General features: G+C 41.4%; 1 protein-coding gene across 1 annotated transcript in view; it reads left to right on the top strand.

Annotated features, from left to right (window-relative positions):
- The first annotated feature begins 1,107 nt into the window (after window positions 1–1,107).
- Window positions 1,108–26,918, top strand: part of GPR141 (G protein-coupled receptor 141) — a 56,679-nt gene continuing 30,868 nt past the window's right edge. The window contains exon 1 of the mRNA XM_063450663.1: window positions 1,108–1,147. The gene's annotated coding sequence lies outside the window, so the exon portion shown is untranslated. The remainder of the gene's footprint in view (window positions 1,148–26,918) is intronic.

Raw genomic sequence — 26,918 nt, forward strand, 5'->3', positions numbered from 1 at the left:
ATCTCCCGCAGATTTTCGTCCCTCACTTCAGGGAGCCCCCTAAGGCGGAGGTTGTTCCTCCGGGATCTGTTTGCCATGTCCTCCAGTGCCAGGTCAGTTTCGACCATATGAGCTGCCATCCGGTTCACCCTGTCGACTACATCGTTGTGGGCACGTGCGGTGGTATCCATGCGGTCCTCCAGGGCTGCAGTGCGCTCTCCCAAGGCCCCTATGTCCGCCTGAAGCACGGCCGTCGACTTGGCTATTTCGCCAGCCAGGAAAGCCCTGACTTCAGCCAGTTTGGCCAGGACTGTATCCTGCTCAATAGTCGATGCTTCAGTGTCGGCCCGAGTCGGGGTGCGCGGGGATCCTCCGTCGCCATCTTGGCTTCCCGTCCGACCATGCCGCTGCATGGCGAAGTGGTCGAGGACGGAGCCCCCGGAGTCCGCGTTTTTTTTCCCTTTTTTCGTGGGGATCCTCCTCTCCATGTTGGGGGACCCTTTGTGGGGTAATTTAAGGTCGATTTAGGTCGCTTTTGTGGGCTTAAAGGCGCGATGGGTGCGGAGCTCTATTGAAGCACGTCTAGGCTCATCGACGGTTCGGCCACGCCCCCTTCAATCTGACTTATATTAATTATAATTACTGTACATATCAACAATATTCACAATAAATCCCAGTATTAAATATTCAAGCAAGATTTATTTGGATGTGCAACTGAGTAAAGATCTGACAAATTTATATTTTCGTCAAATAAAATACCGGTGAACCTTGTAATTATTTTCCCAACTCTGTAAGTATCCTTTTTTTGTGCACCTTATTTAATTTTGTTAATAATGATGATGATGACATGATGAGGATGATGATGATGATATACAGATTGATTTATATTTGGATACAGTGTTTTACTTCCTAGTTCATAAATGTGTTCCTAACCTTTCCTCCTAATGTATCCCTCAATAAATAGAGGAATAGATGCTTATGCAGTGGTCTTCTTTGTGTTATAAATGTTGAAGTAGTTGTTCTGTTTCCTACAGTACAAAAAAAACAACAACAATATGTGCATGTCACAATCACACAATCAATGTGAATCATTTGAGGAAGTAGCATTCAGTAAATCATCTTGTCCCTGAGGCTGTGCATACCACACACTAATGCTCCTGTCAGAAACGTAAGTATATATTTAATTTTCATTTTTAAAATAAATGAGTGAATTGATAAGCATGATTAGCAAATATTTTAGATGTGACGTAGGTATTTGTATTTGGAGGTCTTGCAAGTAAAAACAGGTGTATACTATGTTTTAGTATGATCTTGCATTCCAGAATATTTAGGACTTATTTACTACACAGCAAATTGTAGAGAATTGGAAAACAAAATGCAAAAATAACTGACCTGAAGAAACTATAGTTATAGCTTGACTAATTTAGACTGAATTGTCCTATTTGGTTTTCAACTTTGATTTGATGTTTAGTGAAAAATCTCCACTACACTGTTCTGTCATAACACTGCATTAAAAAAAAAAAATCTTACATCTGCCCTATCTTAGTTTGAAAAGACAGATATATATGGATTGATGGATGGATGGAAACACAAAACCGACAAGGACTGTTTTAACCTCAGTTTTACAATTCAGATTCTGAAAATTTGGAACTTACTGAATTACCCTGCAAGTGACAAACATGCACTGCTGCATACACACACATTGACAGTGGTGACTATAAAACACATTGAAGCATACACATACAGTGACAATAATAGAGGCTGATACATGGAGCCTTGCACGAACACTTACTTTTCAAATAACAATACTGATGTGCTGCCCTTGTCTCCATGAAATTAGTTTTGTGACCCGCACCTGTCTCTTCTTCTGGTGGGTGGAAGACTGATGGCTGCTGCTAGAATTCCAAAAAGTTGGGGATAGGGTTGGGGAGGGTTTAACTTTTGAGATGGGTTCAGGTGCAGCATTATCAGCTTCATTTTGATAACATTTGCTGCAAAGAGAAAATCGTTAGGGAAAACAAAAATTTAAAACGAATTGGGAATAGTTATACACAAGAAACTGAGCAACAATGTGTAATGTCAGGTAGCAGTTGCTAATTCAAAAAAGCCAATAAGGTACAACAAATATCATCAAATCCCTATAAAGATCAATGGCAAAACCCTACTTTGAATAAGTATGCAGTACAATTCCAGGCACCTGTTTTAAAGAAGGATGTTATGGAACTAGAATGAGTGCAGAGACAGTCTACAAAATTAATTAGGGGAATGGAAAATGTTAGTTATGAAGAAAGGTTAAAACTCTGATAACCTGTTCATTAAGAGAGGGAATTTGACCTGCGACAGAGGGAAGGGTTCTTTATTAAATGAACATCAAGGATGTTGAATTCTCTGCCTTAAGAGGTTGTTCTATCATCTTCTGTACAGATTTGTAAACAATGTCTGGATTTATTTATTTTTTGTGGTAAACTAGAATAATTAAGGGTATAATAGTTAATATATGATATAGCCACTTGTTAATCCAAGAAAAAAAATCTGGCTGCCTGTTTGTGCCAAGATTGGAAATATATCAGACAGTTTTTTGCCTACTGTGACCAACAGCAGTAATACAAATTTGTGTAAGGGGCAAATAGCCGTATATGGAGTAAGGATCCAGCATAAGTGTAGGATAGTATAAATGTTGAATTTAATAGAGTTGAGTCCTATGTAGTTGAAAAACTGTTTTTTCAAGCAAACAACTTATTCCACATTTTTATAACAAATACAATGCATACAAGAAAATGATCCATAGGTACCCTATAGCTTTCTAACATTATTTTGAAGTTAAAGGGTGACATTTTTGATGTGTATTTTTTTTGGATACCCAATTAATGAAAGCGGCACTGTCATGGCCAAATCCAATGTTTTTTAACCCGCCTCCCGATTCCACTAATCTAATTGTCCCCCTAGCAGCCCCCAAATGCATCTAAGCCCCCCATATTACCTATTTTTTAATCTTTACATTGTGCCCGTACCTAGGTTCTGGGCGCCGCCATCTTTGTGTGGATAGATTAAGTCCCTGTGGGACACGTCATCTGCCCACACTAGATAGCACGGTGAAATTCCCGTGCATGCCCAGTTAAACACTTGAGAATGCAAATGGGAATTTAATCTATTCATTCATCAGAAAGATGAATAAATGAATAGAAATTTAAAATGAACGGACAATGACATCTTCGTTCGTTCATTTGGTTAATTACAAGGTGGCTGCTACCGGCATGCAGCTCCCTCCTTGTAATATGTAAAAAATAGAAGCGGCAGGGAGCACTGTGCTCCCCGCCACTTCCTAAGGCCCCCATGTCCTCTCTCACTCTGTGGGGGTCAACATAATATATATAATATGAGGAAGATTAAAATCTCCCGAATGTCCCTACTCATGACATAGCCAGTGGCTGTTCACTGTTGTAAAAAAGGAAAAAGCCCCACACCCTAACAAATCCCCATCTATTAACCAGCGGGGGGTACATAGTGTCCCCCCCCCCGAGCCTCCACCTGTGCCCTGTGAGTGGGGTCTATAAAAGCAAACGGCCAGATAGGGTCCCCACCCATGAGCAGCGGGTGGGGGCCCTAAATGAAAATGGGGAGGACCTATTGTCTTCCCCCCGGCTCCCACCACTGAGCAGTGGGTAAGGGCCCTAAATGAAAATTATGGGGAAACCTATTGTCCTCTCCCCCGGGCCCCATACATAAGTGGCAGGTGGGGGCCCTAAATGAAAATGGGGGGAATCTATCGTCCTCCCATCAGCCCCCACTTCTGAGCGACGGCTGGGGGCCCTAAATTACAATATTGTCCTCCCCCCGGTCCCCACCCATAAGCGGTGGGTGGGGGCCCTGTATGAAAATGGGAGGGTAAACATAGTGTCCTCCCCTCCGGCCCCCACCCATGAGCGGCGGGTCAGGTCCTAAATGAAAATAGGGGGGTGGATCATGTGTCCTCTCTCCCGGCCCCCACCCCTGAGCGACGGGTGAGGGCCCTAAATTACAATAAGTGGGGGGGAACCTATTGTCCTCCCCCCGGCCCCCACCCATGACCAGCGGATGGGGGCCCTAAATGAAAATGGGGGGGACCTATTGTCCTTCCCCCCTGTCCCCACCCATGGGCAACAAGTTGGGGCTAAGTGTAAATACTCCCCCCCCAAGTGACTAGGTGGCCCAAATTTTTTTTAACAAAGACCTACCTAGCCCCCCTCATCCTACAAATAGTGAGGGGGTAACAAGAAAACTAAATCCCTGTAAATAAAAAATAATTTACCATTTGATGTCTTCTTTTTTCTAAAATCTTTTTTCAGCCCCAAAAAATACCAAATAAAAATCCATAAAACCCGTCGAACTTTGAAAATAACCTGACGCTAAAAAAGTAATCCATCTTCACCCATGGAGGGCATGGTGCAGACTTCCCACACCCTGCGTCCCACGTGGGAAGGCTTTATAAGCCTTTCACCACCCTGCGTAGCTCAGTCTGCACAATGCCCTCCAATGGGGGAAGATGGATTACTTTTTTAGAGTCGTTTTTGTTTTTTTTGTCAGATTTTTTTATTGCGCAATTTATTTTCAATGTTCGGGTATTATGGATTTTTATTTGGCCTTTTATTGGGGCTGAAAAAAGAAGATTTTAGAAAAAAAAAGACATCAAATGGTAAATTATTTTTTATATAAGTTATTTCTTATTTACAGGGATTTAGTTTTATTGTTCCCCCTCAGTATTTTTTTGGGTGGGGGGTGACTAGGTGCTTGGGGACCCTAGTACCTGGGGGGGGCATTTACACTTAGTCCCCACCAATCACCAATGGGTGGAGGCAGGGGGGAGGACAATAGTTCCATCCCCTTATTGTAATTTAGGGCCCACACCCGCTGATCAGGGGCGGAGGCCGGGGGGAGGACAATAGGTCCCCCCTCATTGTTATTTAGGGCCCCCACCCACCACTCAGGGGTAGAGGTCGGGGGGAGGACAATAGGTCCCCCCCCACATTTTTAATTTAGGGCCCCCAGCCATTGGCTGCTCACTGTTAAGCAGACATGCCTCTACTCGTGGCATAGCGAGTAGGGGCATAATTTACTCAAACTAAGTAATCTTTACTTAGTATGAGTAAATTTGTCTGAAAGACCAATTTAGGTATTTTTTAGCCTTTTGGTAGATAGCTCCCTAATACCTAATCATTCATTCGAATGAAATTCCGATCCGAACAAAGTCCTGAATTGCGTCCTAACTGTTCTCATTCTGTTAGGACGAAATTCAGTGGTTTCGCCAGCGTTCTGTCTAAATGAATACTGACAGGAAGCATTGTGTGATCATGGAGGAAAGGTAAGAATTGTGGGAAAATTGCTTTGACCACAGGAAATGTAGCACACTTTTTTCCTCCGCTGGTCAAAGCTGGTCAAGCATAGGAAACCTCCATAAGACAAAGTAGTCCCTACTTTGTCTTATGTTTTAAAGAAAACTAGAGCAGACAACAAGAAATGAAGAACAGATCCTGACAGAGGGAGAGAAGAGGAATCGATTAAAGAAAGGTAAGTTCGGGATGACAGTGCCACTTTAAAATTATTCAAAAGTATTGTGTGTGCATGTTCTGCAGTCCCTATTTGCATCAATACCCTTTATTTATAGTTTTCAGCTTTTATTATTGTACTAAATTTAAAACCTTGTTCAAATGTTATATTATGGGAGATTTACGAAAATGTTCCGAAAAGTGTATTTTTAGTGAGCTCAAAATTCTATTCCACTTTAATAATGTGTTTTGAAAGTTGCCTGAAAAGTGTCTTCTCACAACCTAGTACTGCTGTATATGCTGACAGATTTTTGAGCTTGCACAATTATGTCCAACTAGCTAAGAATACTGAGCGAACAGCCCGTATATTCCAGCGGTTCCCAAAGTGTGAGCACACAGGGGTGCCGCAAAATACTTCTACTGGGAACTATGCCATGCTCTCCCCTGACGGCTCTGCAGGACCATGAGATCAGAGATCTTCCTAAACGGAACTGCTAGCAGTGTAATGGTGACAGCCGGCAGGTGAGTGAGAGAGGACCTGGGTGAGCTCTAACCAAACGCTCTGCCGGGTTCAAGTCTCGCAAGCTCGGAGCGCTGCCACGGTTACCATGCCAACGCTCAAAATCACGCGAAAGTGAACTCTAGCCTCAGTAGTTGCTAGAGTTCACTCTCACCACTGGAAGAACCAGGTCTTCTCTACCGGACCACCAGGGATTAGTACTGTCCCCCCTCCCAGGCAAAGGTGAGCAGGGACGGGGGATATTTTTTTTTTATTTCAAAAAAGTTTATATTTATTAATCTGCCCTCCTACCCCACAATATCTCTCCCATACACACAAACTGTACCTCTCACACACACTGCCCCCACACACACTGTACCCCTCAAGCACAAACTGCCCCGTCACACACACACACACACACTACATCCTCCACAGATACTGCACCCCTCACACACACACACACTACATCCTTCACAAACACAATGCACTCCTGTACACACTGCACCCCCCACACACACACATACACTACATCCCTCAGAAACACAATACAGCCCTGTACACACACTGCACCCTTCACACACACACACACACACACACTGCACCTATCGCCTACTAGAGCCCCTAACCCAGATCCCAAGTAAGTTGTCAGTCTGTTCTTAAACAGTTTGACTACTTGCCCTGGGAGGGCACCAGGGCATTCCTGTCACCATAACCACTACAGAGTGCTGCAGTGGTTATTGTGCATGGATTGTTTCTTTAAATAATCTACCAGGGCCCCTCCCAAGATTAGGTTCTGGATCTGCCCCAAACCGACAAGTATTTCTGCCAAACAGGGGCCCAGTATATGTTGCAGAGCTGTAATTTATACAACCTAGAACATTGTTTTGACTTGGGGCACCTTGGGAAAATATTGAAATATTAAGAGCACCTTGAACCTAAAAAGTTTGGAAACCACTGGTTTATTCTGTCTCACTTTCTACTCAAAAAAAAAGGAGTGCATGTAAGTGACTGTGCAAAAAAGTTAATATCAAAACGCTATTACATTAGAATTTGCTACATAAAACTGATGCAATAGAAATAAATGACAGAAACAGTAATAAACGGAAGAGACCATCAGGATTGATAAGTAATCTCTTTGAAAATCTTAGAAAAGTGGCATATTATTTACAGAAACTCTGCTAAATTTCCCCTTTTGTCTATATTTGGCAGCCTTGTAATATAAGGTACTGTACCTGTTTTAAAGAAGGATGTTATGGAACTAGAATGAGTGCAGAGACAGTCTACAAAATTAATTAGGGGAATGGAAAATGTTAGTTATGAAGAAAGGTTAAAACTCTGATAACCTGTTCATTAAGAGAGGGAATTTGACCTGCGACAGAGGGAAGGGTTCTTTATTAAATGAACATCAAGGATGTTGAATTCTCTGCCTTAAGAGGTTGTTCTATCATCTTCTGTACAGATTTGTAAACAATGTCTGGATTTATTTATTTTTTGTGGTAAACTAGAATAATTAAGGGTATAATAGTTAATATATGATATAGCCACTTGTTAATCCAAGAAAAAAAATCTGGCTGCCTGTTTGTGCCAAGATTGGAAATATATCAGACAGTTTTTTGCCTACTGTGACCAACAGCAGTAATACAAATTTGTGTAAGGGGCAAATAGCCGTATATGGAGTAAGGATCCAGCATAAGTGTAGGATAGTATAAATGTTGAATTTAATAGAGTTGAGTCCTATGTAGTTGAAAAACTGTTTTTTCAAGCAAACAACTTATTCCACATTTTTATAACAAATACAATGCATACAAGAAAATGATCCATAGGTACCCTATAGCTTTCTAACATTATTTTGAAGTTAAAGGGTGACATTTTTGATGTGTATTTTTTTTGGATACCCAATTAATGAAAGCGGCACTGTCATGGCCAAATCCAATGTTTTTTAACCCGCCTCCCGATTCCACTAATCTAATTGTCCCCCTAGCAGCCCCCAAATGCATCTAAGCCCCCCATATTACCTATTTTTTAATCTTTACATTGTGCCCGTACCTAGGTTCTGGGCGCCGCCATCTTTGTGTGGATAGATTAAGTCCCTGTGGGACACGTCATCTGCCCACACTAGATAGCACGGTGAAATTCCCGTGCATGCCCAGTTAAACACTTGAGAATGCAAATGGGAATTTAATCTATTCATTCATCAGAAAGATGAATAAATGAATAGAAATTTAAAATGAACGGACAATGACATCTTCGTTCGTTCATTTGGTTAATTACAAGGTGGCTGCTACCGGCATGCAGCTCCCTCCTTGTAATATGTAAAAAATAGAAGCGGCAGGGAGCACTGTGCTCCCCGCCACTTCCTAAGGCCCCCATGTCCTCTCTCACTCTGTGGGGGTCAACATAATATATATAATATGAGGAAGATTAAAATCTCCCGAATGTCCCTACTCATGACATAGCCAGTGGCTGTTCACTGTTGTAAAAAAGGAAAAAGCCCCACACCCTAACAAATCCCCATCTATTAACCAGCGGGGGGTACATAGTGTCCCCCCCCCCGAGCCTCCACCTGTGCCCTGTGAGTGGGGTCTATAAAAGCAAACGGCCAGATAGGGTCCCCACCCATGAGCAGCGGGTGGGGGCCCTAAATGAAAATGGGGAGGACCTATTGTCTTCCCCCCGGCTCCCACCACTGAGCAGTGGGTAAGGGCCCTAAATGAAAATTATGGGGAAACCTATTGTCCTCTCCCCCGGGCCCCATACATAAGTGGCAGGTGGGGGCCCTAAATGAAAATGGGGGGAATCTATCGTCCTCCCATCAGCCCCCACTTCTGAGCGACGGCTGGGGGCCCTAAATTACAATATTGTCCTCCCCCCGGTCCCCACCCATAAGCGGTGGGTGGGGGCCCTGTATGAAAATGGGAGGGTAAACATAGTGTCCTCCCCTCCGGCCCCCACCCATGAGCGGCGGGTCAGGTCCTAAATGAAAATAGGGGGGTGGATCATGTGTCCTCTCTCCCGGCCCCCACCCCTGAGCGACGGGTGAGGGCCCTAAATTACAATAAGTGGGGGGGAACCTATTGTCCTCCCCCCGGCCCCCACCCATGACCAGCGGATGGGGGCCCTAAATGAAAATGGGGGGGACCTATTGTCCTTCCCCCCTGTCCCCACCCATGGGCAACAAGTTGGGGCTAAGTGTAAATACTCCCCCCCCAAGTGACTAGGTGGCCCAAATTTTTTTTAACAAAGACCTACCTAGCCCCCCTCATCCTACAAATAGTGAGGGGGTAACAAGAAAACTAAATCCCTGTAAATAAAAAATAATTTACCATTTGATGTCTTCTTTTTTCTAAAATCTTTTTTCAGCCCCAAAAAATACCAAATAAAAATCCATAAAACCCGTCGAACTTTGAAAATAACCTGACGCTAAAAAAGTAATCCATCTTCACCCATGGAGGGCATGGTGCAGACTTCCCACACCCTGCGTCCCACGTGGGAAGGCTTTATAAGCCTTTCACCACCCTGCGTAGCTCAGTCTGCACAATGCCCTCCAATGGGGGAAGATGGATTACTTTTTTAGAGTCGTTTTTGTTTTTTTTGTCAGATTTTTTATTGCGCAATTTATTTTCAATGTTCGGGTATTATGGATTTTTATTTGGCCTTTTATTGGGGCTGAAAAAAGAAGATTTTAGAAAAAAAAAGACATCAAATGGTAAATTATTTTTTATATAAGTTATTTCTTATTTACAGGGATTTAGTTTTATTGTTCCCCCTCAGTATTTTTTTGGGTGGGGGGTGACTAGGTGCTTGGGGACCCTAGTACCTGGGGGGGGCATTTACACTTAGTCCCCACCAATCACCAATGGGTGGAGGCAGGGGGGAGGACAATAGTTCCATCCCCTTATTGTAATTTAGGGCCCACACCCGCTGATCAGGGGCGGAGGCCGGGGGGAGGACAATAGGTCCCCCCTCATTGTTATTTAGGGCCCCCACCCACCACTCAGGGGTAGAGGTCGGGGGGAGGACAATAGGTCCCCCCCCACATTTTTAATTTAGGGCCCCCAGCCATTGGCTGCTCACTGTTAAGCAGACATGCCTCTACTCGTGGCATAGCGAGTAGGGGCATAATTTACTCAAACTAAGTAATCTTTACTTAGTATGAGTAAATTTGTCTGAAAGACCAATTTAGGTATTTTTTAGCCTTTTGGTAGATAGCTCCCTAATACCTAATCATTCATTCGAATGAAATTCCGATCCGAACAAAGTCCTGAATTGCGTCCTAACTGTTCTCATTCTGTTAGGACGAAATTCAGTGGTTTCGCCAGCGTTCTGTCTAAATGAATACTGACAGGAAGCATTGTGTGATCATGGAGGAAAGGTAAGAATTGTGGGAAAATTGCTTTGACCACAGGAAATGTAGCACACTTTTTTCCTCCGCTGGTCAAAGCTGGTCAAGCATAGGAAACCTCCATAAGACAAAGTAGTCCCTACTTTGTCTTATGTTTTAAAGAAAACTAGAGCAGACAACAAGAAATGAAGAACAGATCCTGACAGAGGGAGAGAAGAGGAATCGATTAAAGAAAGGTAAGTTCGGGATGACAGTGCCACTTTAAAATTATTCAAAAGTATTGTGTGTGCATGTTCTGCAGTCCCTATTTGCATCAATACCCTTTATTTATAGTTTTCAGCTTTTATTATTGTACTAAATTTAAAACCTTGTTCAAATGTTATATTATGGGAGATTTACGAAAATGTTCCGAAAAGTGTATTTTTAGTGAGCTCAAAATTCTATTCCACTTTAATAATGTGTTTTGAAAGTTGCCTGAAAAGTGTCTTCTCACAACCTAGTACTGCTGTATATGCTGACAGATTTTTGAGCTTGCACAATTATGTCCAACTAGCTAAGAATACTGAGCGAACAGCCCGTATATTCCAGCGGTTCCCAAAGTGTGAGCACACAGGGGTGCCGCAAAATACTTCTACTGGGAACTATGCCATGCTCTCCCCTGACGGCTCTGCAGGACCATGAGATCAGAGATCTTCCTAAACGGAACTGCTAGCAGTGTAATGGTGACAGCCGGCAGGTGAGTGAGAGAGGACCTGGGTGAGCTCTAACCAAACGCTCTGCCGGGTTCAAGTCTCGCAAGCTCGGAGCGCTGCCACGGTTACCATGCCAACGCTCAATATCACGCGAAAGTGAACTCTAGCCTCAGTAGTTGCTAGAGTTCACTCTCACCACTGGAAGAACCAGGTCTTCTCTACCGGACCACCAGGGATTAGTACTGTCCCCCCTCCCAGGCAAAGGTGAGCAGGGACGGGGGATATTTTTTTTTTATTTCAAAAAAGTTTATATTTATTAATCTGCCCTCCTACCCCACAATATCTCTCCCATACACACAAACTGTACCTCTCACACACACTGCCCCCACACACACTGTACCCCTCAAGCACAAACTGCCCCGTCACACACACACACACACACTACATCCTCCACAGATACTGCACCCCTCACACACACACACACTACATCCTTCACAAACACAATGCACTCCTGTACACACTGCACCCCCCACACACACACATACACTACATCCCTCAGAAACACAATACAGCCCTGTACACACACTGCACCCTTCACACACACACACACACACACTGCACCTATCGCCTACTAGAGCCCCTAACCCAGATCCCAAGTAAGTTGTCAGTCTGTTCTTAAACAGTTTGACTACTTGCCCTGGGAGGGCACCAGGGCATTCCTGTCACCATAACCACTACAGAGTGCTGCAGTGGTTATTGTGCATGGATTGTTTCTTTAAATAATCTACCAGGGCCCCTCCCAAGATTAGGTTCTGGATCTGCCCCAAACCGACAAGTATTTCTGCCAAACAGGGGCCCAGTATATGTTGCAGAGCTGTAATTTATACAACCTAGAACATTGTTTTGACTTGGGGCACCTTGGGAAAATATTGAAATATTAAGAGCACCTTGAACCTAAAAAGTTTGGAAACCACTGGTTTATTCTGTCTCACTTTCTACTCAAAAAAAAAGGAGTGCATGTAAGTGACTGTGCAAAAAAGTTAATATCAAAACGCTATTACATTAGAATTTGCTACATAAAACTGATGCAATAGAAATAAATGACAGAAACAGTAATAAACGGAAGAGACCATCAGGATTGATAAGTAATCTCTTTGAAAATCTTAGAAAAGTGGCATATTATTTACAGAAACTCTGCTAAATTTCCCCTTTTGTCTATATTTGGCAGCCTTGTAATATAAGGTACTGTAACGGAACCTCCAGGCATAAAAGGGGTTAAAAGCCATTTAGGAGATCTTCCCTTCCAGAGACACAGGCAGCTACTGTAGAACAGCAATCTCCCGAACCAAGAAACACACGAATTCTCCAAACTCCCGAACCGAAACCATATGAAGCCTCTCAAACATACGAACACTCCATACACACGAACAGGAAAAACCATACGAATAGGTTTACACTCCCGAACCAGCAAATAGTCAAACCATACAAATTAATTCCCCTAAAGACGAGACAATGCTCCGTGTTGAGGTTCAGTAGGTGATCTACTTTAATGTGGGCTACCTGCCCAGTATTTATGCAAGTCTCCCATTTGGTGGACACTCCCCTAGGGGACCAAATGGGAGACTGTGACAAGGACAATACAATAGCCAATCACAGAGTTACACACATAGCCATTCCCTTTTAATTACCCAGGACCCTTTGCTCTGCCCGGGAGATAATTGGGAAGTAATTCAATTATCTCCCTGGACAGAGCCTAAACACCACCTTAGGTGACAATTGGAAAAATGCATAAAAACATATAACTTTGCAATACTATAATATAATACAGGCATTCAATGTGTCCCCGGATAGCTGGGATCTGAGCGCACATAAGTACCGAATAGCACTCAGATCCTATGCACACAGTCCAATCGCCGTGGAGTCAAAGTGTTCACATAGTCTGTTCTCCATACGAATAGACTCCGTGGGATGGCTATCTGGGGTGTGGCTTTTCATAACAAAAGTACCGAATACAGGGATGTTCATGAGCTTTCTACTGAACGAGAAGGGAGGTCGGCAGCTTCAGTGGTGTTCGTGTCAAATAGTGTCCGTTTTCAGTTCCATGGGTTTTTCGTCAAACACCGCTGGCTGTTCGGGACTTTAAAATGACCGCCGCCACGTGTTCGGCAAACGAACAAAGGCCACCCAGCATTCGTCAATTAAGCTGCGGTTAACCGCAGCTTCTGGGAGGTAAATTGCCGACACACTCCCAATACAGGTGGTCCAGGCATTCGGTTGTTTGTTCGGTAGATTGCCGGGCAGAAAGGCACGAACAAGCCTTTTCTGCAGGGGAAAAGAAGGCTGTTTAACACGGGGCCATAGTCCAAAGGCAACAGGCGATGCAACCAGGCTTCTCCAGTGCTTCGTGGCGAGGTTGGTTTCGCCACAGGTACCCCCCAATAGAATGTATTTTTAAAACTAATCGTCAATTGACATATCTTTAGTGATGTTTTCAAACAATTCACGTGACTGCTTTACCATCAAGACGGTATTCCTTCTTGCCACCATAAATAAATCTAATAAAGAACACTGAAAGCACTATAACAACTTCATATAATTGACGTGTTCATGGTCTTACCGTAATGGATTAAATTAATGGTTGAATCCCAGAGTTGAGAAGACAGTGTACGATTGCTCCTCCTCCTGGCTTCCAGCTGACATTTTAGATCATCACTAGCTTCCCATTCACAAACCTGTGTGAGACAGGTATATACTTAAAGATTGACAGATACACATATAAACATTAGATAAGCCTGAACAAAAAAAATAATAATTTTTCAGGAGTAAAAATGTATTTGTGCAATTATTTACTGTAATAAAATAAATATGTTAGAACTTTCCAATTCTAATGTTAAGGCATAGGCGTGCACACGGGGTGTGCCGGGTGTGCCTGGGCACACCCTAATCCCCGCGGCCCGCCTCTGGAGTGAGGGCCGGCTCTGCTCTAAGCCTCCCCTCACCGACCCACAGGCAGTGAGGGAGGCAGGAGAGGACCCGGGGAGCTCTAGCCAGCAGCTCCGACGGGTTCCTCTCGCGAAGTCTGAGGGTTGCCGCAGCAACGCTCAGATCTCGCCAGAGTGAACTCTAGCCCTGCAGGCTAGAGTTCACTCTCCACTGGACCACCAGGGAAGGCACATGGCAGCAAGGATCCCCCCTCCCTACATAAGGTAAGAAAGGAGGGGGGATCATAAGTAATCTGCCCCCACCTCCACTGGACCACCAGGGAAGGCAGCAGCATGGCCCCCCCCTCCCTACATAAGGTAAGAAGGGAGGGGGGGATATTTATTAACTAATCTGCCCCCACCTCCACCCCCACAAATCACCCAAACACACAGCACCCACACACACACACAGCACCCATACACATACAGCACCCACACACATACAGCACCCTCACACACACAGCACCCCCCCACACACACACAGCACCCTCACACACACAGTACACTAACAGCACCCTCACACACTCACACACAAACAGCACCCACACACAGCACACTAACAGTACCCTCACAAACACACAACACCCACACAGAGCACACAAACGGCACCCACACACAGCACACGACACCCACACACAGCACACTAACAGGACCCTAACAAACACACACACAGCACACTACCAGTACCCTCACACACAGCACACAAACAGCACCCTCACACACACACAAACACCCTCACCCACATAGCACACTACCAGCACCCTCACACACACATCACACTACCAGCACCATCACACCACCCTCACACAGCACACACACACACAGCAGCGTGTGTTGGGCTTTAGGGTGCACACCCTAATGCAATAGGCTGCGCACGCCTATGTGTTAAGGCTTGACACTATGTCATTAAAGTAGTGTTATAACTTGTTTTTTTATTTATTTATTGTACAGTAGTCAGTGGCTCTGAACTATATTGCTTGTGAAAGTACAGCGAAAAAGAGATGTGGGATTTCTTACCACTTACAGTCATATAGATTGCACAAAATATAGAACAGGGAAGGAACAGTTAAACGCCTTTTAAGAGAAAAGTATTTCACATGCAGTTTTGTGAAATATGGAAAAATAAGATTTGGAAATTGTATCTTTTGTACAAATTTTCCAAGGAAACTTTTTTTCTCAAAATAAATCTCAAAACAGGCTTCTAGAACTGCATGAATGCATTAGTACCAATATTGTCATTGGAGTTGCAGTTCGACATCAGACATTTCTAGCTTCTTAACCAGCATACCTTTCAACTAAACTACTTGGTACTGTGTTACCATGGAAATATCTATAACAAGTATAAAACAGAAATAAACGGAATCACTAATGGAGGTATAGGAGTGAACAGAAGAGCTATTATGGTGAACCTCACAACACCACTGAACAAAAGTAAAAAATAATACTTATACTAAGTATAAGTGATACAGCTCCACATGAAGGAGAATGAATACCATCTGAAAATACAATATCTATGGAAGAAAAAAACTATACATAGCGTAATACAGTATGGACAAAATAAATGGCAAGGGGGGAGGGGGTAAGTGAGAAAACTCACAAGACGTCTGATAATTCATGCTTGTCTACCCACAATGAGGGGTTATATGTGGAATGGTACTCCAGCTGGCCACTGCAAACAACAGAAGAAAGCCGATAGCGTAATATTGTAAAAATAGACACTTTAATGTTTAAAATTGCACTTACAAGAGGGCAATGAATTCAGGCTTGTCTCCACACAAGGTGGACCTGGAGCAATGTACTGCAGAAGGTAGGTGAAACATCAGCCAGCAGCCCAGCAGCAGGAACAGGTAAAAAAACAAATACAGAAAAGGGGACCATAAAAACAAATAAAAGTCCCACAATTGAAGTCCCCCTCCCCCCTTGTCATTTATTTTCTCCATACTGTATTACGCTATGTATATTCCATAGATATTGTATTTTCAGATAATATTCATTCTCTTTCACATGGAGCTGTATCGCTTATACTTAGTATAAGTATTCTTTTTTACATATATAACAAGTACCCAGTTTGCACAATGGCACGTGTTGTGCAATATTTTACAGATAGCTGGTCACATATCAGTAGTGATTAACCTACAGGTTACACCATCTCTGTCACATACTTTTTACTGTTTCAGATTGGTTAAACAGATGTGTTTGTGTCATCTTTCACTAGAAAACTGGCTTTTGGGAAATTACTTATTCATACCATGTTGAAATGTGTTTGAGTCTGTCTGTCTATCTATCTATCCATCCATCATTTGGTGGCACAGTCATCTGTCAGTCCATACAAAGCTAACACTGCACAAGCTCTGGCTTGCCAGGGTTGCTGTTGGTTAACACATCAATGGTCCGACACTACACTGTGACAGTGCTGGTGAGAGTCATATACTCAGCCTGCATCCAACAGAGGTGCAGATTAATGTCTAGCACCACTGGACCACCAGGGTGTAATTTGCCTCCAAGCCTCGCACACGGTAAGAAGCAAAGAGGGGGCATGTTTAAAAAAAAAAAAGATTTTAAGAATGAAAAAAAGTGATATCCCCAATATATTCCTATAACACCCCACACGCACACACGCACACACAAAGACATTACAGCCACTGAACACACACTGGATCCCTAATACCAAATAAATACAAAATATACGGGATTACAGTCATAATAGGGGAACCTAATAACATTTACCAACAATAAATCAATTTCAAAACTCTATAACCATATCCCTAAGATCTTAACACTTTCAAAAGCTGAAAAGTTACTCTTCTTAAAAAAAAGTATCAGAATATATAAACATAGGATGATCTATACTGTAGCATTAGCAACCACTGAAAAAGCCACGAAAGTGGATATGTTTAAACGCTGACGACTCTCATCATCCTAATCCAGCTCCCACACTGCATAGCAAGAGACCACTAGGAATTACCTGCATTCTTCACCTCTGAGCCATTGGGATGCCGAAAGCATTGTGCAAGGTGTGCATAAGTTTTACATTTTTTACATTTTTTTCCCATCTATGTACTGGATTTTTTTTCAGATTAACTTTATATTGGATTTTAATATTTCACTTAAATACATTTGAACACTCTTTTACATTTTTCTCATTTTGTACTTTTTTCAACATTACTTTTTTTTCTTTGTTTTTATATTAATTTTACATATGTATGGTTCAATTGAAAACAAATCTGGAGAGACAAATTAAACAGAGACCACAGACTACTATTGTATGGACTTTTAAGCTACTCTTAAAGGAACCTTTAACTTGAGATTTTAAAAACTACCAGCATCTTCTTATATTGATACGTTGTTTCATATGTACAAAACATCCTATGGTTTTTTTTTTCTGTTATAATTTTGATACTTTTTTCTAGATGTGACATTTCAGCTTTTGAAAGTGTTAGGATCTTAGGGATACATTGAAACAATTATAATGCATTTGAATTTGATATCAATCTATCTGTGTGTCTGTCTGTATGACTACTTTTCAGCATATTCTTTAACCCCTTAAGGACCAAACTTCTGGAATAAAAGGGAATCATGACATGTCACACATGTCATGTGTCCTTAAGGGGTTAAAGGGACACTATAGTCACCAAAACAACTTTGGATTGATGAAGCAGTTTTGGTGTACAAATCATGTCCCTTCAGTCTCACTGCTCAATTATCTGCCATTTAGGAATTATATCACTTTGTTTATAAACCCTAGTCACACCTTCCTGCATGTGACTTGCACAGCCTTCCTAAACACTTCCTGTAAAGAGTCATCTAAAGTGTATCCTTCCTTTATTGCAAGTTCTGTTTAATATTAGATTTTTTTTATCCCCTGCTATGTTAAAAACTTGCTAGACCATGCAAGAGCCTCCTGTATGTGATTAACGTTCAATTTACAGAGAAAGAGATACAATTGTTTAAGGTAAATTACATCTGATTGCAAATGAAGGCATTTTTTTCATGCAGGCTGTGTCAATCAGAGCCAGGGGAGGTGTGACAAGGGATGCATAAACAGAAATAAAGTGATTTAACTGTCAAATGGCAGTGAATTGAGCAGTGAAACCTGAGAAACATGTTCTATACACTAAAACTGCTTCAGTAAGCTAAAGTTGTTTAGGTGACTATAGTGTCCCTTTAATATATGTATTTGTATTGCACAGAATGTAAATAGCACTCACAATATAAGACAAGTACCAAACAAAATGAAATGCTAGAAAAAAAACTCGTAGAAAAAATGTCAACACAAAAAGGGAAGAGCATAACTCAGCAAGCCAACTGCAGAAATTACAATATTCCAATTTCTCACTCTCAGTTTTATGACATTTAGAAGTTAAAAAACTTTGTTTATACAGCCTTCTCCTCACCTCTCCTGGCTACCATACACACACAGCCTTCCTACACACTACTAAAAAATATCTACTCACTGCAGACAGGATTTTGGAGTGACTAAATTCCAACTGAAAAATTCAATTCTCATATTTACTAAAGCCAAATACAGTCAGAATTCATCCCAAGCTAATCTACAGCTGCAATGTTTTGATTAAAATTGGCACTTTTGCATCTGAATCCTATACTAAGTTTAGGAATAAGAAGATTCACAAACCACCAGTTTATATAAAATTCAGAACTGAATGCATCCAGCAAGATACCCATTCAGAAATTATTGTAAGTAGAACTAGTTTTAATGGTGTTCCCTTACTATTATTAGGGTAGAAGGGAGGGTAGATAGGGCTAGTATTTTATTAATGGAGGGCAGCTGGGCTCTTGGAGACTTAGCCTTACCTCAAGAATATTATTATAAGGGACCCCAGCCATTCGCCATCCGAGAGGGAAAGGGGGGCATCCAACTATTTGTGATGGATGGACAATCATATGCCCATCTCATATTGTTTAATTATTTGGAGCCCTCACCTGCCACCCATGGTTGTGGGGGAATCTAGGTCCTCCTCCCTGATTATTACACTTAGGGCCTCCACCCACAAACTAAAGGGGAGGGCACCTGGGGTAGGACATAGGTCCTTACCACAAGAATATTATTATAAGGGACCTCACCGCCAAGAATATTATAATAAGGGACCCCATCCATTGGCCATCCGAGAGGGAAAGGGGGGCATCCAACTATTTGTGATGGATGGACAATCATATGCCCATCTCATATATTGTTTCATTATTTGGAGCCCTCACCTGCCACCTATGGTTGTGGGGGAATCTAGGTCCTCTTCCCTGATTATTATACTTAGGGCCTCCACCCACAAACTAAAGGGGAGGACACCTGGGGTAGGACATAGGTCCTTACCTCAAGAATATTATTATAAGGGACCTCACCGCCAATAATATTATTATAAGGGACCCCATCCATTGGGTAACTGGGGAAATAAAGGATGCCTTACATTAATTTCACTTGTTTACTCCAGTTTAAATTACAGTGATGGAGGCCAGCTATTCTCTTTATTATTTTTGTTTGTTTGTTTCTTTGTTTAAAAAGCAACTGACGAAAAATATAAACTGGAAGAGCTTAGTTACACTTGGCAGTCAACTGTGCTAGTAAAACTTACAAACATTTTCTAACTTCTCCATGCATTTTGCTTTGCTTTGTGGGTTTTTCTGCTACATAGTAAATCAATCTGTTGATGTCCTTTTCTATCCATGTACCTAATCATATCGCCCCATTAAATTCCCACTGCTGTTAAAAAACAGGATAACGTGGTTGTAAATGTGATCTACATTGACTTGTAGGTCCTGTGAACCCTGTTTTCTTTCACAGGTTCCATTTCACCAGCCAGAAGGAAACAACATCCTGTGGCACACTACAATAAAATAGGAGGATATGGTGATAATCAAATAAACATGTTCATATCCCACAATATCAAATGTGAGAATGCCAAAACTGTGAGAGAATGTTGGGAGTTGGTGTTAATGGGTGAATGCATTTCATTATGCATTTAGTTATTACAAATAAACAAATGCAACTGTTAACCTAATGACTGCTTGCATAGCCAGTGAACTTATTAAAGGACCACTATAGTCACCCAGACCACTTCAGCTCAATGAAGTGGTCTGGGTGCCAGGACCCCCGTGTTTTAACCCTGCAGCTGTAAACATAGCAGTTTCAGGGAAACTGCTATGTTTACATTGCAGGGTTAATCCAGCCTCTAGCGACTGTCTTCCAGACAGCCGCTAGAGGCGCTTCCGCGATACTCAATGCGAAAATCGCATTGAGTACGCAGAACGTCTGCCCGCCATGCGCATTTGGCTCCACTTGGAACCCTACAGTGCCCCCCTCACTCGTGTCCCCTTTCCCCCCCACACGGCTGAAGGGGTTAAAACTCCAGCGCTGATGTCCCTCGGCGTTGAGTCAGGCTCTGCCCACGCTCCTCCCCTGCCGACATCTGCCTGCGGGGGATACCTAATGCGGATGCACGGCAATGGCCATGCTCGCATTAGGATTTCCCCATAGGATAGCATTAATCAATGCTTTGTTATAAGGGAAAATCTGATGCTGGAGGTCCTCATGCATAGCGTGAGGACGTCCAGCGTCAGATAACAGACCACAGGTCTGTTTTGGTTCCGGAAGTCCCTATAGTGGCTGTCTGGTAGATAGCCACTAGAGGAGGAGTTAACCATCAGAGGTAATTAATGCAGCTTCTCAGAATCACTGTAGGATTAAGGGACATGGGACATTGCATCCAGACCACTTTAATGAGCTGAACTGTACTGGGTGCCTACAGTGTCCCTTTAAGTAAATTTAAATCTATTTTGAAGAGATAAGACACGGTGTCACAGCAAAAAAAAAAGGGATAATAACTAGAGCTGGTACACCACAGATTTGATCAAATCTGTTTGTACCTACTCAAGACTATGTCTGAATTACTTTGAATTATTTATTAATAAAAGAAAGATGGGCACACCCGATTAACAGCCATTAATAGTGGACAAAGAAAACTGATGCAGATAAGGGTGCTCACTCCAAAAGCTCCATTTTCAAAAGGGCTACTAATATAATCATATAATACGAAAAGGAGGAGCACATCCAAGCATCATGCTCCCTTGATAAAGCAGATAGCGCCAAAACGTTGGGGGCTATTTTGTGTTTGACGTCTTCACCCTCTTCTCATGTTCTTTGATAGGGTCTGTGTTTGGTATGTATTTTTTGGTTCACTATCTTATAAAGGTATCATAATATCGCTTTTTTGCATCAGTGGTTATACCACCCAATGTGGATTATTTAGATCAGATTTTTTTTTTTTTAAATCTCTTTTTCTTTTGCCCTAGTTATCGCTTGCATATTGGGTAGATATGTTTGAGTGTATTGACACTCTAAGATGTCCTTGTTGATACCTGGTATATGTGTGCCTGTACAATAAAGTTTTTTTGCATTTTCATTGGTTGTGCTCCTCCTTTCAGTATTACTTTAAATTATTGACGTGGCCTAGCTTGTGTCCCATATGTGGGATCCTACCTCGGTGATCCTGTTTGTTAAGGGGAGCTGGGACTTGGGTGGGAATTTGACTAGAGTCGCTGTGGGGTGGAGACATTGCCTGGTGACTTGTCTGCTACCTTGCCTGCTGTTATGACTCATATTCTTCCTATTGTCTCTTTACTCTTTCTTTTCAATGCATTACTTTTGCTTTTTTTTCACTACACTTTACTATCATATAATGTGGGATTGACTTGGCACTTAAACCTACTTAACCATTAGTCACCTACATAGTTGAATGGTATCTCCCCCTCCCCTCCTCCCCCCAAACCCTTTGGTTAAGGGTAGCTATGACAGATAACCCCCTAATTTTTCCATTTGAATATAGAAATTATTTAAAATGCATACTACTGAATATTTGGATGTTAGCAAATGTGGATGTAGGAATTGCAGCAAACATAAAAATAAAAACGAGAGATAGTAGGCGCTCGCTATAGTGATCAGGCAGCAGTATACAGAACAAGGATTCCCCAACCTTGTGAGTGAATAATAGAAAGAAGGAGGGCGTATACCGCGCTTATTAGTTTAAATTAAAATATACAGAAAATACATACATATGTTCTTGGATTTTCCAATAAATCGTGACCTCAAAAAAAATGAAGACAAAAAATAATAGTGCAATACAGCAAATTTTATCTTAAAAATAAGTGATTAGTAACTATGTACAGTCCACTCACATGGAGATGAGCTATAACAGAGCTCTACTGTGAAGCGCTTGGACGGTACAATCCCCGTCTTTGGATTTGTAGTAGTTGCCACATATGTTCTCAATATGCCATGTGCGTAGTTGGTATAAAAGACAGAAAGATAGCAGCAATATGGTGAAGTAAGTACCAATGATATAATAGATAATAAATGGTATTGTACTTACACTTTCCAGAGCATGTGACCTGCTCTGGTGTAAACAGCTTGGGTGGTATGATCCCCACCAAGGATATACAGGATACCAGGAAATGAAGGTAGTAAGTCTAAAAAGTAACTTAAAAGTATACTTTAATATATATAAACAAAACAATGGATAATAAAATGTAAATATAAAATATAGTCCTATATTTTACATTTACATTTTATTATAAGGACTATATTTTATATTTACATTTTATTATCCATTGTTTTGTTTATATATATATTAAAGTATACTTTTAAGTTACTTTTTAGAATTACTACCTTCATTTCCTGGTATCCTGTATATCCTTGGTGGGGATCATACCACCCAAGCTGTTTACACCAGAGCAGGTCACATGCTCTGGAAAGTGTAAGTACAATACCATTTATTATCTATTATATCATTGGTACTTACTTCACCATATTGCTGCTATCTTTCTGTCTTTTATACCAACTACGCACATGGCATATTGAGAACATCTGTGGCAACTACTACAAATCCAAAGACGGGGATTGTACCGTCCAAGCGCTTCACAGTAGAGCTCTGTTATAGCTCATCTCCATGTGAGTGGACTGTACATAGTTACTAATCACTTATTTTTAAGATAAAATTTGCTGTATTGCCCTATTATTTTTTGTCTTTATTTTTTTTGAGGTCACGATTTATTGGAAAATCCAAGAACATATGTATGTATTTTCTGTATATTTTAATTTAAACTAATAGGCGCGGTATACGCCCTCCTTCTTTCTATAAAAATAAAAACATTATTACATATAACTATAGAGGAAATAATGCACACCAAGTGGAAGAACATTATTTTGCAACTTAATCACTCAACCACAAAAAAATAAATGTTATATTAGATAAAATAACAATTTACTGTGGACAAATAACATGAGGACACATGAGTGTATTTTGATAGGCAGAGAGGTACGCTAGTTATTGGCAATAAAATGAGTGCATATCCACACTAGCATTATGACTGCCTCATAAAATCTTTTTCATTCTCCACCCTGTCTGACAGGAAGACAAACACTTGGAGCAGGAAGCTGCTTCCTGTCAGATTGGATAAAGGATAGAGAAGATCCTCTATTGTGGTCCATGAGGCTACTGTACAGCAAGAGGTAAGAGCCACAAAAGGAGGGAGGCGCAAGTAAAAAAAAAATATGAGACACTAGGGACGGTTCAAGGGACACAAGGAGGGAATGAAACACAAGGAGGGTGCAAGAGACACAAGGAGAGTAAGATATTCAAGTTGTGTTACTAGACAACAAAGTCGGAATAAGAGACAATAAAGGGAGGATTAGATACACAAAAGGGGGATAAGGGATGCCAGGAGCTGAATAGTAGGCCTTCAAAAGAAAATTGTGAATTGAGGTCCTGGAGGGCACTACCTTGCTGCCACATTAAACTCTCACTACCCCACAGCTCAGATCAACAGAAATTAATCTGCAACCTAAGAACTGAGCCCATACAATGGTTACTTACCACATGTTTGGGTCCCAGTACAGATACTGGCCATGACTGCCCCACTTCCACCATCAAGCTGCATAAGGACACTGTGAAGTCTGGCCAGCTCTCCAGATAAGTCATTCTCCTAAAAAAACCAAGCTCCATAGGAGCACCTTTAGAACACCTGTTGCACAGTTTAATTATACTGTTAAATGTTAAATGGTCCCAGTTCATCCACTTTACTTTTGCTAGTCTGGGGATTAGTTTCTCCGCTTGGAGAGTCAGGAGATTTTTGCCCCAGTTTTGGGGCTCTAAACATGCAATCAACGATCCTCCTCCTCCATCCATGGCCATGGCCCCAATCTTACATGGTCAAACTGGTAATACCCACTACACAATACACAGGCAGACCCATACATCCCCTGACATGTATAACATAATGCGATAAAGACAGCTATTGCTGGATTACAACCCAAAGCAGGCAATCAGCAAACCAGAATCGATGATTGTTGTGTAGAGTGTAAGAGACACTGGTTTACCACCAGCCCGAGGGATTCTAGCCCTCATAAATAGAAACAGGGAAAAAAAAGTAGTTTGGTAATGTCTAAAACTTTACTTTTATTAATATGAGATTCTAAAAGTTGGTTAGAAATATGTCATACAAAGTGAAATTCAAAAAGTACAGTATAACAGCACTCAACAGTCAACACATAATTCCATGACGGGATCAGGGAATTAAACCATAGGGTATCTGATTCCCAACATAAAAAGGTGACCTGTAAACTTAAGTATAAAACACAAATAGCCCAAGGATAGCCGCATGACCGTCAGGAAACAAATGGCACACACATGCCAACAATTCTCTCATTACTAACTAAACAAAATTTACTTTTTTCTAAAAAAGAAAAAGCAAATAAAAAACTAAAGTAGAAAATAATGGGGAAAATTATAATAATAATTCTCCAGAGATCCAATATCCCTTTTCTCCTGAAAATTAATAATGAAAACATACCATTTTAAGAGGCTACAGGGAGATTTGAGCACCTAAAGCCTCTAATCCCACAACCCTCAGAGTTCAGAAAAATAAAAAAATAAAAAACATTGACATTGCCTATGTACAGGAGACACACCTTAGCAGGGCAATGGAAGGAGTCCTAATGGACAATAATTATAACTGATCACTACCAAACATAATCATACTCTAGGTGGGGACTTTAACACAGTGCCCTGTTGGGGGGGGGGGGGGGGGGGGGGCTAACAGAAGCTCATGAACTATGACATTGAGATCCCACAGAATGGGTAGACAAAATAAGCAGGTTCACCGGTTTATGAGGTCCACGGGGCTCATTGACGCATGGAGGGCCAGCACCCTAAGTACTCGATTATACCTTCTCCTCTTCTCCACACCAAACATACTCCCACATAAACTTTTTTTTTTTTTATAGATGGCATAGGGTTGTGTCATGTAGAGTAAACAGAGAAAAATAATATTACATAGTCGGACCACGCCGACATAGCGATCTCTTTTAACAGGATATGTATGACAGCTCTCTTGTGGAAATTAAATTCCTCACTCTTAAAAGACCCAGTGCTGTAAGAGGCAACGAAGGTCATTAGCAACTATTTTCAGGGTAATACCTCCCCTAATAACCGCAATAATATAGGCGGACCATAAAACATTTCTATGGGGGACACTTCTTTAAAAAAAACACGAGAAAAGAAAAAGCTTTTCTAAGCTAAAACAGGCACTGTGCAAAGCAGAGAAACAACAAAAACACCACCCCACCCCTTCAAAACTTCTAGAGGTATATGCCCTCCGAAACTCTATCAAAGAGGCCTCTCTGGGCAATATAATTAGGTCAATATTTTTATGAAAAATCTAGTAAGATGAACACTATGCTTGCGCAAAAGGTAAAAATGTGGGGAGTCTCATCTCCACAAGAAATTAACAACACTTAGACAAAATCTATACTGCCATACACAATCCTAATACGATACCTAAAATGCACACCACATGGGGGAAATACAATAATACCTGCAAACCCTAGATTTACCGTCCCTAACTACTGATGCGGTCAATCAATATGGGACACCAAACACCAATGATAAGGCAACCAGGCCATATCGGTACTTAAATGTTCCAGATCCCAGGGCCCAGATTGCTTTAATAGTAATTATTACAAGTCGTTCTGCAAGAAACTGGTCCCACACTTAGAGATACTCTTTAATGTCTTTCTTTCCTCTCTCCTTTTCTCTCTCACTCCCTAAATTTCTCCCTATACATTCATACCAATGACACTGCAAACCTAAAAATTTGTACAAAAGTTCAAATGGCATCCACTTGTTCAACTCAATAATTGTAACTTTAACTAAATTAAACTGCATGTAATAATGCATAAACGTCAAATCTTATCTGCATATTGTGCCTCGACAATCTTTATGAACAAAATATACCATGGGGTTTAAATGTTGCATTCTTAACGATACCTAGAATAATAAAACACAAAACAACTTCTTCCTTTAATCTGTTTTTTTTTTTTTTTTTTTTGATAACTCTAAGCATTTGGAGAATGGACGTTTATTGAGACATCAACATCCATAATAATAATAATAATAATGCCCAGGAGGGTGACATATCCCATAATAAGGTCACGACAAGATTAATAAATGAAAAGGGGGAGGGTGGGTGGGGCCCAAGCTTAAATACTTACAAGCAGCCAACCTTTAAAGGAACACTATTGTCACCTAAATTACTTTATCTAAATAAAGCAGTGTTAGTGTATAGATCATTCCCCTGCAATTTTACTGCTCAATTCACTGTCATTTAGGAGTTAAATCACTTTGTTTCTGTTTATGCAGCCCTAGCCACACCTCCCCTGGCTATGATTGACAGAGCCTGCATGAAAAAAACAAAACTGGTTTCACTTTCAAACAGATGTAATTTACCTTAAATAATTGTATCTCAATCTCTAAATTGAACTTTAATCACATACAGGAGGCTCTTGCAGGGTCTAGCAAGCTATTAACATAGCAGGGGATAAGAAAATCTTAAACAGAA

The sequence above is a fragment of the Pelobates fuscus genome, chromosome 4 (assembly GCF_036172605.1).
Source record: "Pelobates fuscus isolate aPelFus1 chromosome 4, aPelFus1.pri, whole genome shotgun sequence".
Classification (NCBI taxonomy): Eukaryota; Metazoa; Chordata; class Amphibia; order Anura; family Pelobatidae; genus Pelobates; species Pelobates fuscus.